General features: G+C 34.1%; 2 protein-coding genes across 2 annotated transcripts in view; one reads left to right on the forward strand and one right to left on the reverse strand.

The window, feature by feature from the left end:
- LOC113396031 (alpha-2Db adrenergic receptor) overlaps positions 1 to 17,163 on the reverse strand; it is a 467,800-nt gene that overhangs the window by 59,561 nt on the left and 391,076 nt on the right. The gene's annotated exons all lie outside the window — the stretch shown is intronic.
- The window catches only part of LOC113396032 (uncharacterized), a 28,669-nt gene that overhangs the window by 4,393 nt on the left and 7,113 nt on the right, over positions 1 to 17,163 (forward strand). The gene's annotated exons all lie outside the window — the stretch shown is intronic.

Consider the following 17,163-nt stretch of genomic DNA (forward strand, 5'->3'; position numbering starts at 1 on the left):
ATTTAAAGATAACACAATTTCCAATTTTTATATTTTTTTTATTTGTAACGTTTGTTTAGTAATAACGATAAAAAAGGAGAATTTAACTGTATTAAATATAGTTTCTGGTCAAAGTATTTATGTCTTTCAATGCATTTGAAAATGAAATAGAATATATCAATCAAATGGATCTCCATGGGATGCAACACAAGAACAGTAAGTAAAAGAATTACGAAAGATCCTGCAAATTGATAGATTGTAAATTAATTTAATAGTTAGTTTTCAATAATCCAATGATTATAATTGGATACCTCATTTTTTCAATTATTTAAGTATAGCATAGTGTCTTATATTATTCATATATCTAGATAGAATTTCAAAGCTGAGATTGCGTCGAAAAAAATAGTGGCCTACTCTCGGCAAATGAGTAACTCACACTAAAAAAGGTAGACTGAAGTTCGCGAGTAATCAAGCGTAGCTGTCACGCACACTGAAACAATAAATAGGGCTCGTGTGTGCCGAAACATCATCGTCATCCTCCTGCCCTTATCCCAATTTACTCGGGGTCAGCGCAGTCTTCTTCTTCCATACATCTCTGTCGGACGTCATCTCACTAGTAACATTATTTCTAACCATATCGTCTTTCACACAATCCATCCATCGTTTCTTGGGTCTTCCTCTACCTCTATATCCATCTACATCCATTTTCAAAACCTTGCTCACGACATGGTCCTCATTCCTCCGCATAACTTGCCCATGCTAAGACAGCCGGTTTCCAGATAGCTTCTTAGCAGCATGTGTGCCGAAACATTATATAAATTTAAATGTATCTGCGTAGAATTGTTAATACTTTTAGATTATAATCTATATCGCGAGATTGTAAACTGTCGGAACAACGTGATCGGTGCTTCAACTACAAAAAAAGATCCATACAAGATACATTTTCTATAGTTTATCATATTTCAGTGAGTTCAGGTCAGAGTTTTTATAATTTAACTCTAATTAGTTTCAGCAGATTATGATCTACGGAAAAGTAATGCGTTAAATTCTAAGCAATATGTTACGGTTAAGTCCAACTGTATTCATACGTTGACATATAATATATAGTCTTTGTTAAGATTAATTTTAAACTGGTTTATTTCGTTTTAATTGGATAGTGGTTTTATCGTTTTTTTATTTAATGAATCGTTAAACGAATGCATGTAATACGAATCGACCGCACTACAAAATATTAAAAGCGATATCGTAAATTCACTACAATATGAACCACAGACTATAAAATTACTTCTGCGATATAAATATAAATGTTTCCAATTTTATACGTTTTATTCTTATTTTTTGAATAAGAAATTACTCTTTTTGGATTATATTTTCATATTATGATAAAAAAAAACAAACAGTAACAGCTTGTAAATTTCTCACTGCTGGGCTAAGGTCCTCTCTCCTTCGAGGAGAAGGTTTGGAGGTTGGTGGGTATATGTACATGTGGAAGAATTTCGTTTAAATCAGACACGTTCAGGTTTCCTCACGATGTTTTCCTTCATCGCCGAGCACGAGATGAATTATGAATACAAATTAAACACATGAAAATTCAGTGGTGTTTGTCTGGGTTTTAATTTTTTTTTATATTATGGGTAGGCCGACGGCATATGGGCCACCTGACGGTAAGTAGTCACCACCGCCCATAGACATTGGAAGTAATAATCATTCATTGCATCATATCAATGATGATGATGAATGAGATGTTATGTCCCTTGTGCATATAGTTACACTGGCCCTATGAACCTTTAGGCAGGAACACAATAATATTAAGTATTATTATTAATAATACTACCACTAACTTAAACATATTATATCCTCGTTAAATATTGGACTATAAATATTTTTTCTAAATAAAATGTCAACCGATCTTGAAAACAAAATTCGCGAATTAAATTACGTACACAGGGTTTTCGGCGAATTAAATAACATATCTACATAGCTTTTTATAGCATTGTCACTAGATTACAGGCTAAATATAAAAGAGAGCCTTGTAATATGTTCAAAACAAACCAGTTTAAACCAGTTTATAAAACCTTGTTCTATTTAAAAGAAATTCAAATGTAAACATCGCCGGTATACCGATGGTTCCGTACGATTTTATTTGTTTTATATTTTATTTAGATTTATATGATAAATTTACATTTTTACAATTTATTTATAATTAGGTTTTAAGGTTTTTTTTTAACTTGGCCTATTAAAGCATTTAAAGTTAATGTCAAAAAGATTATATTAATGATAAACTCAAACTCAAACTCAAATTCCTTGATTCAATATAGAAGCATCATACCTACTTATTGGTAGTCAAATTAAACACTACCACCGATTCGGAAAAGGAAACACCCTGACCTGAGAAGAACCGGCGAAAGAAACTCAGCGGGTCTTTTTTTTTTGTCAATCAAATTAAGTACATATATTGAATATGATTAGATATAGCCAGGAGGCGATCGTTTCATTCCCAAGGTGTGCTATCAATCATAAACTCACTAATTGTATAGTACCCTTTCGCACTCAAGCGTTCCTTAGCAATTTTTTTAAATTTGGCAACAGAAGCATTTTGAACGCTTTCTGGGATCCTGTTGTAGAACCGTATACATTGCCCCACTAAAGAAATAAATTGTATTATATATTACCTTAATTATTATGAAAAGATTATATGCAGTATACTAAATATGTATACCGTTAATTTGAATTTTGACTTCATCGAGAGTGCATCACATATTGCATCAACCGAGATAAAGTTCCATCTGAAACGACTCAAATTAAGTTATTCTATGATGGTTTTTTTCTATTGTTATACGGTACTCTAAAAATGAGCTCAACGTAAAACGTTTAATTTAAGAATGCACAAAATACTAAAAATATAACAAGGTGAAGTTTAGCTAACAGCATCAACGACGTACAGACGAGTAACCGTGTGAATTAAAATGGCAGCTTTAAAATTTAATTCTCTTCACTTACGGGATTATGTCGAGATGCATTATTTAAATTCGATACCAGATATTTGTCGAATTTCGAATCGAATTAAACAATTTCGAATTTGATAGAATACTCTTTTTGTATTTCATTCGAAATTCGAAATTGTTACGATTTCCGTGTTCGAAATTTGAGTTTAATTGCTGTTTCGATTAGGTTTCTTATAGGGCGCAATAAAAAAAATATGCAATTTATTTTACTCTCAAATATATTATGTATGTTGAAGTTTGTGTGATTTAAGTGTATAAGCTGAATGTTTTTTTGAGCCTCCTCCTCCATAGACCTCTATATATAATACTGGTTGCTCGTTAAGACTTCTCGCGTGTGTATTGATGGTCTATATACAACACGTTAAAGGACAAACATAAAAAGTGAAATTGTTGTGTTTTCCGCCTAGAAAAGAAATTTTTGCCTTTTCTCTACTGTAACATACCTATACACATGGTTTATGTTATCAAGTTCATTACCTTCTTCTTGAATTTCTTTGCTTATTGATAAAAACCGCATTAAAATCCGTTGCGTAGTTTATAAGACAGACGTACAGACGGCGGGAAGCGACTTTGTTCTATACTATGTAGAGATTTATTTTCAATAGTAAAAGACGAAATTGTGATAGTCAGTCCCTATCGACGTAAGTACTGTTAGAAATATTATTAATTATATTGAAAATAAAAACGATATACCGGATGTGGTAATTTTTACACTGGCTTACTTCTATTCAATTTCTGTTGTTGTAGAATTAGTAATGTGTGGGCAACGTAACCTTTAACAAAGCACTGGCATTTTCATTACACACATACATAACATAATAACATAATCAGCCTGTAAATTTCCCACTGCTGGGCTAAGGCCTCCTCTCCCGTTGAGGAGAAGGTATGGAGCATATTCCACCACGCTGCTCCAATGCGGGTTGGTGGAATACACATGTGGCAGAATTTCGTTGAAATTAGACACATGTAGGTTTCCTCACGATGTTTTCCTTCACCGCCGAGCACGAGATGAATTATAAACACAAATTAAGCACATGAAAATTCAGTGGTGCCTGCCTGGGTTTGAATCCGAAATCATCGGTTAAGATGCACGCGTTCTAACCACTGGGCCATTTCGGCTCTTACACACATACACAGATAAATATATAACTTAATTTTATGAAAAGTAAAGTAAAGTACAGTAATCACACAAACAATTAGTTTTAAGTTTACTCAAGAACATCGCAGAATAGTAATCTTATCATAGTTACTATTTTCTTTTATAAAAAGTTTGTATATTTAAAGCCTACTTGAATAAAAGTATATTTTGATTTTGATTTGTGGATCACAGTAGCGTGTAGATACGATGTGAGTTTTCCCATTGCACATCGATATAATTAAAACTTAATATGATCGCAAGCTACAACCAAATTGATAATCAAAATGAAACGAAACGACAAAATCATATTAATTTATACGATTGAAATGTTAATAGTTTTTTTTTTGTATGAAAGATAAGAAGATATTTTTAATTAATAAATTCTCAATATTTTCCTTTTTATGAAAATATGTAATTAATTTTTTATTATATACACGAAACACAACACATAAACATACACGTGCCTATACTCACGATTACAAATCAACTTTTTTTTTATATAGGACCGGCAAATGGGCCACCTGATGTTGAGTGGTCACTACCGCCCATGGACATCGGCGCTTTTATAAATATTAATCCTTACTTCGCCAATGCGCCACCAACCTTGAGAACTGAGATGTTACGTGTGCGAGTGCCACTGGCTCACTTATCCTTCAAACCGGAACAAAACAATACCAAATATTGCTGCTTGGGGGCAGAATATCTGATGAGTAGGTGGTATCTACCCAGAAATAATTGTTTTATATCGGTCAAGGAATTATCAGTAGGTAGCACAGAGTTAGATAGTTGAGTTACACTTCCGGGTTTTTTTATGCCAGTTTGGTAGCCGGATTGGCAATGAAACTGATGGCTGGTGGTCACTACTGCCCATAGACATACTGTACTGTGCTGTACTGTACTGTAAGTAATTAGTAATTACGTTTAGACAAATATAATTATTGCTGCAAATTCAGCTAAGTTAAGAAGTCCGTAACGAACAGTAAAATAACACGAAGCGGTTATTTAAACGCTCGATTAAACAGCTTAAAGACCATTAGCTCAAAAAACTCTGAGAGTGTTTTACGCGACGTTTATTTAAACTCCCGTGTGAACGCTCGCGTACAGATACTGACCGGAGGAGTATTTGCTTTGAGCATTGAATTACACGCATGTTTCAAGTGTTTGGTACAAGCATTCGTATATATATCATTGATGGAGTTATTCTAGCTATTTCAGACGAGACCACAGACAACATAACGTTACATGACAAGTGTTAACTGTAGTCACTTCTGTAATGTTAGAAGTTGTAATATTCCACGTGCACATTCCAATGTTCGTCGTGAGTCGTGACGTAGGCCGATGTAAGCTATTACATTATACTCGACTGGTGAGAACCCATCATTTGTATTTTTACCTTTGGTATTATTGCTTCTTAAAAACAATGATTAAAAAAAGGTAGCTCATATTTAAAATAAATTAATAGATTTTTGATGAGCCAAGATGGCCCTGTGGTTAAAACGCGTGCATCTTAACCGATGATTTCGGGTTCAAACCCAGGCAAGCACCACTGAATTTTCATGTGCTTAATGTGGTGGAATATGCTCCAAAAACCTTCTCCTTAAAGGGAGAGGATGCCTTAGCCCAGCTTTGGGAAATTTACAGGCTGTTAATGTAATTAATGTACCTCTTATATGATAATGCTGTACGTGCCTTTAAAAATGTTACTTTTTTATGTTTCAATTTTTATTTTGTATGTAAATTACAAAACGCAATTGGCCACGCCAATAAATTTCGGCAAACATAAGTGTTCAATCAATGAAAGTACTAAAAGTAATTCCTATGAACCTATCATTAACTCTGAAATATCTAACGTCTAAAATTAGCTCAACATATTTTTTTTTTACTTTTGTAAATATCAAATGTTGTTGAATTCATTCGTATATTTTTCCAATTTGAACTAAAAACCATTGAACTTTTAACTCGAGCGAATTAATAAAAAAAAATAAAAACTATTCGATTTATGAACTCGATAAATTAGCTCGATTTAATCGATGTTCAACCTTACATACAAATCTAACTATATCAAAACATTGACGTATAATTTAACATAAAGGGTTTTCGCAATTAAATAGAATATTTAATCAATACTCAAAATCAATCAAAATCAAAATATACTTAATCATTATATAATTATTATATAATTCATGTATTCAGTCGCCTTATGGCGGCTGCAGCTGGTGGGTAGCCGCGGTTGTAAGCCACTAGCGTTCACGTAGCCTTACCATTAGGCGACGTGGTGGAAAATCGAGGAGGTTTTAGTAGGTAGGATGGGGCACTAGGCCCCGATACGGGGCACTAGACCCCGGTATGGGGCAATAAGCCCCGGTGAGTCCCACATACCCGTCCCGGTCCGCCGATCGGGCGGCATGCATAAATGCATTTCCTCCGCGTAAAACTAAAAAAAGGCTCATAAAAGCACTTATGAATCGTCTTGTTACATTGCAGAATTAAATGCAAACGAATCATAGAGTCATAATATAACTGTTTACGGCCTTATCATACATTATATTATATATAAACAACTGAGCTCCCCTTTCAGCTACATATAATATTAGTACAATAAAGCCTTAAAATTATTATCGTAACAGAGAAAGCATAATTATAATGATAACGTAAATTATTTTAACAGTAAATTCAGCCTCAAACAATGATGTCTAGACTATAATAGCCTCTTAATATATTACGTGAGGTCTAAGGTTGTGTTCCCAATTTAGGTGACAAATAGTCTCGTTACATTACAAAGGAAAATTAAGTCTTGTTGGCATAACGTGTAACGTCTTTGTCTTTATTTATTTGACTTTTTTTTTTTTATAAAATCTACCTAACACAAAGTGGCAAATGATGATGTGATCACCAAACCTAAGTAACTGGAGATAATATTTACTACTATCCCTGATATGCGAATTAAATTTTTGCGTCTGAAATTGTATGTCCCCTGTGCCTCTAGTTACATTGGCTCATTCACCAGAACTCCTAAATACTAAGTATTAATGTTTGAGCCGAGATGGCCCAGTGGTTAGAACGCGTGCATCTTAACCGATGAGTTCGGGTTCAAACCCAGGCAGGCACCACTGAATTTACATGTGCTTAATTTGTTTATAATTCATCTCGTGCTCGGCGGTGAAGGAAAACATCGTGAGGAAACCTGCATGTGTCTAATTTCAACGAAATTCTGCCACATGTGTATTCCACTAACCCGCATTGGAGCAGCGTGGTGGAATATGCTCCATACCTTCTCCTCAACGGAAGAGGAGGCCTTAGCCCAGCAGTGGGAAATTTACAGGCTGATTATTTTTATTTATGTAATGTTTGATGTAAAAATATGCGCAAAGTACCCAGCCAATATATAAATAACATAGAATTGACATTGTACATCTAAATAAGCTACTGTTCAAATCATTTCTGCACGGAATGACGCAGGGATTTTCCCGTTTAATCGTAATTCCGATTCTCTTAGCGAAACCTGAACTGTATCTCTCGTGAAACGTTGTAAGTCGACTTTCAGTGATACGCTATTTTGACGCGTGTATCCTTTATATTTTATAATTAAGGTAGTCAATGTCCCATATAAAAAAATGAGACTTAAGTCGTGAGAACATTGATAATCTGGATTAGGAATAAATTCGATCTAGGCCCTAGCAATATTAGAACTACGAGTAAACTTATATCAACGCGTTATCAACTAAACGACCGAATATGTTTTTTTCCCTTGAAAGTTAAGACGACCTCCGTGGTCGAGTAGTGTGTACACCGTTTTTCATGGGTACGCCACTCCGAGGTCCCGGGCTCGATTCCCGGCCGAGTCGATGTAGAAAAATTTTACTAGTTTTCTATGTTGTCTTGGGCTGGGTGTATGTGGTACCGTCGTTACTTCTGATTTTCCATAACACAAGTGATTTAGCTACTTACATTGGGATCAGAGTAATGTATGTGATGTTGTCCAATATATATTTATTATTATTATTTACAACATAGACCCTTTAACGAACTGTGGAATATTTACGGGGAACGTTATTTAGTTATAATTTTTTATAATAACTGTATACAACTTTAAAATTATCGAAATCTCTTAAAATCGAATTCATTTTTATTAAACGCAAATTGAATCGAATAAAATATCGAAATAAATTTATATTTCAATAAAATTTATTAATATAAGTAGTTCATTGTACACTTTCATTATTGCCATTAATTTTATTGAATTTCGCTTTGAAAGCGGTAACTTCAAGCAACGCCTTCTTTCACTACGAAGTGCTTCCTTCAGCTGATTCAATAAGTGAATTTGAATTTCAAATTGCTACTTGTATGATGATGCAGTTTTCGTATAAACTGGTTTTTATATAGTTTTATGTTGCATGAAGATATTGTGCACTTTGAACGTGAACCGAGGTGGTATCGTCAGCAAAATAGAAGTTCACTTAGATTTTATTATTTAGCTAGCTGGTGCTCACTCCGTTCACAAGACTTTGTTAATAGAATAGGGGTGTTATATGGTGGACATATCTGTCTGTATCTTTGCGTCATTGTGGTTCTCAAATGGATGGACAGATTATGATATTTTTTTGATAGCTAAATATTGACGGAAATTTTTTTGGAATGAGAAGGAACCGGGGTATAAAAAAAATAATCTTCGTCGAACATATATAGATTTATAGTATATTTACAACAAAAAAAAAATCTAAAGATCATATTTATGTGATCTATTGCGTTAATAAATATCCCGAGAAATATTTTATCTCAAATATCTTCCATGTACAGATTTCGATCCGTTCATCAACATCATCAGCCCATATTCGTCCACTGCTGGACACAAGCCTCTCCAAATGCACGCCACTGTGGTCTTTCTTCGACAACTCGCATCCAGTTCCTGCCAGTTCGGTTCTGTCATGAGCAACAGACAGACAGAGTTACTTCCGCATTTATAATATTAGTAGAGATTAATCAAAACACCAATGAACCGCTAATATACACTAAGTGGATATCTCCCTTGCGTCTGCACTTACACTGGCTCACTCAACCTTCAAACCGGAGCTCAACAATATTAAATATTATTGGATATTATCTTATTGATTGGCGGTCGAGTATATGATGAGCGGCTGGTACCTACCCAGGCGGGCACAAAGTTCAAGCAACCTACTGAGTAATTCTATGTCGTAAAAACAGTTAGGAAACTAGTGTGGCTTCATTATTAATATTAAGAAGGACTCGCGCTGCAATAACTCGAAGCATATTAAATATTTTTAATCTGAATGCTTATTAAATGACCTCAGGGTTTAATATCAATTTCATAAGCTACTTATACGATTAAAATACGAGCGATATAAGTTATATCGTACTGGTTTTGTTGATAAACTTTAGCTATTGAGTTTAGACTACCACCAACCAACAAGACTCTAAAAGGTAAAATAACATTATATATAAAACGAATAAACGTTACGTTTTCATTTGAAAAAGTGTTTTTGACGTAATGATAAGGTAATTGTCACTTTGGTCTACCTAGGTCGCAGATCCCCAGGTCCTGTCAAATCTTGTTATTGGATTTTCCAGTCGAAAAATTCACAGTAGCAGCAAGGAGTATGTAAAGTTGGTCCTGCCCCTGATTTTTTCTTTGTTAGGGTTTCCGTCTCATCAGATTATGAGAGTGCGGGAATACAGAGTACACCTGTGTTAGCGCACAGACTTGTGCACTACAATAATTGCGTAGTTGGCTAATCTCCTTGATATTAAGCGCAAGGTAACTGTTTCTATAATAAAGTTCCGCAGACATTATTAACTTTGCCGTTTCATAAATTCAAATCATTTGTAAAAAATACATTGGTATAGAAGGCATATTATTCCATACAAGATTATACAGATGATAAAAAAGCGTGGAGTTAATGCTTGTTGACTTCCAGGCAGGATATATTATATACATATATAATTGTATTTAACTAACATGACTGTATTTTTGTGAAATGTTGTAAAAGAGTAACTACTGAGTTTTTTGCCGCTTCTCCCTTTGAGGAGAAGGTTAGGAGCATATTCCACCACGCTGCTCCAATGTGGGATTCACATGTGGTAGAATTTCGTTGAAATTAGACATATGCAGGTTTACTCACGAGGTTTTCCTTCACTGCAGAGGACGAGATGAATTATAAACAGAAATTAAGCACATGGAATTTCAGTGGTGCTAGCCTGGGTTTGAACCCGCAATCATCGGTTAAGATGCACACGTTCTAACCACTCGGGGCCATCTCGGCTCCGATTGATAATTAACAGTTTCTCTTCAACCGTTATTTTCCGTTTTCGCACTATGTTTGAGCATGAGATAAACTATAAATACAAATTAAGCAAAAAAATTAATGGTGCTTAGAATCTGCAAACATTGGTTAAAATTAACGTGTTCACTGTACTGTATCAGCTCAAATATATAAAACAAAACGACATTTGCACTAAAACCCAAAGCTTACTATAGTTTTTCCGCAGCACATGTTGTAATAGTAAAAACTGGTTGAGTCAGCGACTATAAGTATCATCGAAATCTCGACTTTATGGTTAAACAAAGAAATACTCGTAAAAAATATATCTTACTGACGAAAACCGCTTTTTATTCCTAAACTACAGACGTGTTTGAATAACCGATATATTTATTTATATTAACAGTATTTGCCTTTGAATTCCTTGGAGTTAGAAATAGGGTTTTTTTATGGAATAGCTGACAAATGAGCGAAGTCTCATCTGATGGAAAGTGACTACCACCGCTTCTGAAAATCATCGCTGGCCTTTAAGGAAAGTGAAGGCTCTTTTCTTGAAGGTTCCCAAGTCGTATATGATCGGAAAAACCGCTGGCGAAAGCATGTTCCACGTAATTGTGCGAGCATCAGCGTTTCTAACTTTCAGACTCCAGATTGTTGCTGAGAATTTTTCGACAGATAAGCATAAATTTATCGAACCGACCAGGGGTTTGAACCCAGAACTTTTAAATCACTTTATCAGAGTATGAGACCAACAAAGCATATATAATAATAATTCTATATGCTTCTAATTTACGATGGTAAACACTGTTTGACTTTAGTTATACATCGACTTAAGTTAAGTCAAGATAAGTGCTCTGTTGACTGATGACACGTCTGGGGAATACGGCTATTACGTACGTGCGTGCTTTACTGAGTAAGCTCTAACTAACCTCATCGATATCGATATTCAGTACATGTGTAGTACAAACTCTTGACGTATCCTTTCCAGACAGTCCCTTAATTTAAGTAATCGTTTAAATTTTCTGTACGTGTTTTTCAGTGTTCGGTTTTTTTTTTTTTTAAATATTGATTAGCAGACTGGCAAACAGCCTAATAAGTGATAACTATCGTTCATAGACACTGTTAAAATATTATCTATCCTTACATCGTCAATACACTAAACTTGGGAGTTACACTGGCTCACTCTTTCAAACTAGAACACAACAATATTGCTGTTTAGCGGTAGTAAATATATGAAAAGTGATTTGTACCTACCCAAATGGGCTTGCACAACCCTATCATCAATAATTGTTTACATTTGGATTATAATTATGTCAACAATTAACATCAGTGAGCCGAGATGGCCCAGTGGTTAGAACGCGTGCATCTTAACCGATGATTTCGGGTTCAAACCCAGACAGCATCACTGAATTTTCATGCTGTGCATGTGCTTAATTTGTGTATATTATTCATCTCGTGCTCGGCGGTGAAGGAAAACATCGTGAGGAAACCTGCATGTGTCTAATTTCAACGAAATTCTGCCACATGTGTATCCACCAACCCGCATTGGAGCAGCGTGCTGGAATATGCTCCAAACCTTCTCCTCAAAAGGCAGAGGAGGCCTTAGCACAGCAGTGGGAAATTTATAGGCTGCTAATGTAATGTAAAAAATGTAACACCATATCTCTATCAATATATATATATATTAATAGATAATTTTCTAGAAAACATGCCTGTATAAACATTCCCGTTAGGAGGTGATAGGGGTGACTATTTGCGATAATTTTTACCCCCACATGCACGACATTCTCGGGCACACTTTTGTGCGGGCCTTTGTGAGAGGTGATCGTTAGATAGTTGCTTTTGTAATATTCGTGGTCCTTTTAATTCTATCACTGCATTATACTAGTTTCAATATTCGTAACAATTGCTCTAATTAATTGAACACTTGTGTTGGCTTTAGAAATTGTAAGATTAGAAATAGTATTAATGTTTAAATTTTTGTTCTGAATAATTATAAGAGATTAGTTGCGTTTTGTTTATATTTTTAAATTTTTTCCTACTTCTATTTTTTAATAATATATAAATCTGGAAAGATATCTAAGGCGATAAACGTGTCTCGCGTGTCGTTAGTCCCGTTAGTCAATAGACTTCTATCTATCTTGAACATATGACTGTTATTTGAATATTCAAATATTATTCTTGGTAGGGCTTTAAACAGGTCCAGGACAGGTCAGGTTTGTGCCAGTAATTGCATAGGTTTACTAACCACTTCAATTCATTCAAATTTAAATATACATTGTTCGAGTATACTGAGCAGACACTTTTGTAGACTGTTTGTCTAATAAACAAATACTAAACCCACGCTTATAATAATTTATGTCAATGATTTAATAACGAAATAAATACGAAGAATTTAAAATTTCTGATATGATTTTATTATGGCCTTGACGAAGCCATTGTCAGATTTTTTGATTCGTAAAGGGTTGCGCATTTATAAAGTTTGAGAAACATTGATATGTATATATATAATAAATTATTTATAAAATATATTTTTAATTAAACTGAAAATCTTTTGAAATAAATCAAATTAATCATATATAATATATAATTATAAATCCATACAACACACAAACACACATACATACACACACAAACACATACTATATTTAATTATTTCATTTTGCTTTTTATTTTTCTTTTTTTTTATTATTATATGTAAACATTATTGCTAATGTAAAAACTCTAGATTTAGAAAATACTGTAATCAAATTGTGTTCATGAGTTTCTTGGGTATAAATAAAATATTATTATTAGTACAATTCAAAGAAGTAGAATTATTGGAGAGTGGTCGATACGCCATTCAATGGTCCTGTTCAAAGCTACGGTCAGTTGAGGCAAGATCGGCGATAGGGTGAGATCGTACCGATCGAATTTCCCGCTGATACGATCACTTTTTATATAAGATTTTTATATGTTGTTCTTGAGTCAATACAAGCAGTTATATTAGTTTGTATTGCCCGGTAAACAAAATCAACAAAAAGTAGGAAATATTACCTTATGAACCAATTACGGTGGTACGGCTTTGTGCAAGCCCGTCTGGGTAGGTACCACCCACGTTATTTATTCTACCGCCGAGCTGCAATACTTAGTATTGTTGTGTTACGGTTTGAAGGGTGAGTGAGCCAGTGTAACAGGCACAAGGGACATAATGTCTTACCTCCCAAGGTTTCTGGCGTATTGGTGATGTAAGGTATGGTTATTATTTCATGCCACGCTGCTTACCATTAGGTGGTTCTGTCTGCCAACCTATATCATAAAAAAGAGAGTGCATCTGTGTTTGCTCACACACTTGTGAAGTATATACCAGCTAACTAAGCAGGACACATGTCCTGCTTAGTTAGCTGGTCTCCTATGAGATTGTCCGCCGTGGCCACAATCGGTCACAACGAGAATCATTATAGACTAGCTGCAATTTAACGTCACACACGGAAACTCAAATCAGCGACAGACCACTTCGAATAAATTCCCCGTTCTTAGTTAATTTGTTTTGGTGATCTTGTTTTGTCTCTTCGATGTGCTCTTCCTGGCCTGTTAACTTTGGAATGTGCGCTTGCATTATACAATTAAAGGTTAATTTTACGAATATATAAAAATTTATTGTAAATGAATGCACGTGATATATAATTATTATTTTTTTTAAATGATTAATAACAAGCTTTTATTAATGTCAGACCAAGTGTAATGAATTTATATTGAGCTGATGAGAACTTGGTTGCCGCTCGGCTTCACGTTGAAAACGATTGGAGTTTATTCCAACACGTTCTTCCAATGCGTGGTGGATACATGGATGGAAGATTTTCATTAATAGCTTGTTAGTGGTTTGTGCAAGTTCACTTGGGTAGGTTTCCCAACTATTTACTGCCAAGCAGCTTTCCTTTGTATCTTCCTAACTATCTGCCCGTCCACCAATTCCATAAGAAATACATATGTTAGTTTTCTCATGATTTTTCCATAATAAACATTAGAGAATTCAACGATGCTTGATTGACCTTGAACTATCGGTATCATTCGCGTGTTAATTATGGTTAAAATACTCAGGAATAATTGCCATTATTGAATCGCCTTTGGTTAATTTATACTTGGGTTAAGATGAGGTTGACCAATGATTTAATTTCCTTTGATATCGTGATACAAAATCTCTTTTGTAGTCTGGTAATAAAGTTTATCATCCAAATTCAATCCAGTGGTTTCCATCGCGCAATTATGAATAATAGGATAAAAATCCCCGCTGATTTTCTTACGACGATTCTTCTCAGGTTCGAGGTGTTTATTTCCGAGCCGGTGGTAGATTTTTTCAATCAATCAGACCGTTTAAAGGTTCTATTTTGAAAATTTTTACTTTCACTTTAAAATTGTTTGATATTTGTCTCTATAATTTAGTAACTTAACAGTTTTATTTTATGGATAAGTTATGTTGAATTATGACGTCATCAAGAAACTGTGTAATTTTTTTATTATTCTCATCACTAAAAAATCTGAACCAATGCAATATTATAGCGGAAAAGGAGTCCCAGTTACAAAAACCTAACTGGAAATAAATGGAGCTATTCTGTGGTTGAGTCGTGTTTTGATAAATTATTATTTTCTTCTAGATATTATGTCATAGACTCTAGGGAACTGACAGGACTTAGTGTAAGCCTACGCAGTACCTAATCATTCATCATTTTACATCCCAAATAGCAATACTCAAAATAATCGTGTCTCAGTTTAATGGTAAGTGAGTCAGTGTAACTATAGTCCAAAGGAACATGACATCTTAGCTCACAAGGCTGGAGGCGCATTGGTATTTTAAGGATATCTTATCTCAGTGTCTATGGACGATGGTGAGCACTTATCACCAGCGGGGCTATAGGCACGTCCGCCTACCTATATAAAAAATTAACTCCATATATTAATACAATGCACTCACTCCGGACAAATTTTAGATATAGAGTTAATACCAATTATTTCTGTGTAGTATTGATATAATTCAATTAATATTGGTTTGTTAAGGTAATAAATATTGTATTGTTAATAATAATTTGTCTTCTTTTTTCGATTGTCAAAATATTTATGTCAGAAAGAGATAGAGAATTACAGACAGAGAATCAGCTTGTAACCATTCACCTATGGTACGATCGATGTTTAGTATGCTTATATTTCATAATCCAATATCTAGATAACCAAAAACACATAAATTTAAACGTTGAATATTGTAAAGTTTTACTGTAACACATAAATGAAGTTATGTGTTTATGGATCCAACTGATAATTCACCTAAATAGCAGCTAAATGAACGGACGTGGGCTTGCTTTTAGCCAACCTCCATTATAAATAATATCACGCTCCATATTGCTATCGTATTAATGGAGAGACATTGTTAATAGTCAAAGGTATTATATCGTTCATCCTAAATATTTAAAATTTAAAAATAAATTTGTTACGAAATATATATATTTTTTAGAAATATTATTATATTTATTAAGACTGGTAAATGGCTTACTTTACTTCTCTTTGGTAAGAGAGAATAAGTGACTCTTAAGTTTTAATCACCAAAAAAACCAACGGTTTATTGTTATTTAAATTTGTTTACGGCGCCATTAACTTTAATGGGCATTAATTATTGCTTAAATTAATAGAAGTGTAATTTAACTAACGTACCTAATAAAGTTAAGATATTACGTAGTTTAGAATTATAGAGTTCAATAAAATCTATTAAATCGTTAAAGATTGCAAGTTAACTTAGCAGAAAAACTATTTGTTATAACTTTTATATCTATGTTTGTCTGTGGCTTCGTAGGTCAGAAAGGTATGGATGGATTTACTTGATTTACTTGTATACTTCATGCGAGCCCGATTGGGTTGATACCACCCACTCATCAGATATTCTGCCGCCGCACAGGAATATTTAGTATAGTCGTATTCCAGTTTGGATGGGTAGTGAGCCAGTGTAACTACAGGCACAACTTAGCCACCAAGGTTAGTGGTGTATTGGCGATGTAAGGAATGGTTAGTATTTTTTTCAGCGCCAATGTTTATGGACATCGGTGACCACTTACCATCAGACCGGTCATTTAACTGTCTGCCTAACTATATTATAAAAAAAATATGAACATGCTTAAATCTTAACTAATATTATAAATACAAAAGTGATATTATTTGTAACGCTTAGCTACTCAAGCGATAATCAAGAAATATTTCATAGATTTCTGAAGTACAAAAAGAGACATAGAATACCTATCACCTGACTTTACACGGGGGCGGCGCTGCAGGCGGAAACTAGTACACAATATAATTTTATTTAGACTTCAAATTAACTACAGCATTGGTTAATTGGTATTTTAGATAGAAATTACAATATGATCTCTATTAAAACGTACGTTTTTTTGGACATACTGTATAACCTGCATTAGTGTTGCACTCAACGTCAGCGCTGTCTAAAAGTCCCATTATTATCGACATTACAAAGCTAAATCGCAATATGAACCTAATCGCATAGAAATAAGGTGCTTTTTTGTATGTCTATAGGAAGAATAACTATCTATTTAAAAGGTAGACATAATAACTAGGAAAGTCTAAATGAAAAGATGAACCATTTTCAAAATTTATCCACAAGTTATTTATGTTTAGTACAAAGCAAATTCATTTTATAAAAGCTCACAGAGGCTTTGTCTATTGTACCGCTGATAAAACTTAGTATAACCTCTTAATACGATTTACTTGATACTGAACCAGTTTGCTTAAC

Source organism: Vanessa tameamea, chromosome 24, assembly GCF_037043105.1.
Source record: "Vanessa tameamea isolate UH-Manoa-2023 chromosome 24, ilVanTame1 primary haplotype, whole genome shotgun sequence".
Classification (NCBI taxonomy): Eukaryota; Metazoa; Arthropoda; class Insecta; order Lepidoptera; family Nymphalidae; genus Vanessa; species Vanessa tameamea.